The sequence below is a fragment of the Fukomys damarensis genome, unplaced genomic scaffold, assembly GCF_012274545.1.
Source record: "Fukomys damarensis isolate Sample0158 unplaced genomic scaffold, DMR_v1.0_HiC HiC_scaffold_3, whole genome shotgun sequence".
Taxonomy (NCBI): domain Eukaryota; kingdom Metazoa; phylum Chordata; class Mammalia; order Rodentia; family Bathyergidae; genus Fukomys; species Fukomys damarensis.
The window spans coordinates 8,193,331-8,194,377 of record NW_022900915.1 but is presented as its reverse complement, the minus strand read 5'-3'; positions in this window follow the sequence as shown (position 1 = coordinate 8,194,377).

Here is a 1,047-nt window from a genome sequence, read left to right as displayed (position 1 = left end):
CATGTGTTCACTCCGTGCCCAAATTCAGTGTCCACAGTCCGTCAGTGTGGCCACTGCTTAATACAGAACAAGCTGGGGCCCTCTGAAATAGCACTCACTCCACTCACCTCCCCTTCCCCCACACCCCACACAGCCCTCTTTCAGTTTTTCCACCTCAGAGAAAGGTTCTGGCTGCCTGTCAGTCCAGAGTTCTATTGAAGGGTGATCGATCCTCCAACTACCTTAGAAAGGAGAACACCGAGGGCTCGAGAAAAAAAAGGACAGTAGAGACTTGCCTAATTTCAAAGTGTATGGGGAGGTCAGTGCCTCAGAGCAGACGACAAAAAGTCTCCAAGACAGCCATCATCTATTGGGTACACAATTATTGGAGGGAGAGCCGGGTGACCTGAGGGGGTGGCAATAATCCTAGAACAATGAGGAGATGATAAAGATCTTAAATCACCAGATTCTTGGAGGAGCAGTGGACAGAAAGGGACTGAAAGAATTCTAACAGTGGTGGGTAGGATGACTTCAGTTTGACAAGGAATTAGTCCGTCCCCAGGTGAAGCTTTCTTCACCTTTGTTTACTCTTTTGCTTTACTACTTGGTTCTCAAGGAACCAGGATGTAATCTTGCCAGGGAGCAGCAGAGTGCCACAACACCACTGAAGAGTCGACTGTGACCGTAGGCAAAAGGTGGTTACTTTCCACATGCCATCGCCAGCTTAGGGGCAAGGTACACGGGACCTCAGACGACTACAGTCAGGCTAATTATGGAATGATTCCCCCCGCCAATGTATGCAGACACGCTCCCAACAGAGCTCCCGACCCATCCTGACCTGCGTCTCGCGTACCTCCCACTCCAGCGCGTCTCCACAGCAACTTCACCTCTGCGCTGACTCTGCCTCTCCCATCCGATAGGATCCTAGGATCGATCCACGCCCGCTGACCCCTCCCAGAATGCATTGCTGCACCCCTAACCCTCCCCATTCGCCCTCACTACCGCTCTCCGCTGGCCACTTCCGCAGGCCCCCCAGCTTCCAGCCACATTCGAGCTGAAGAAAAAGCC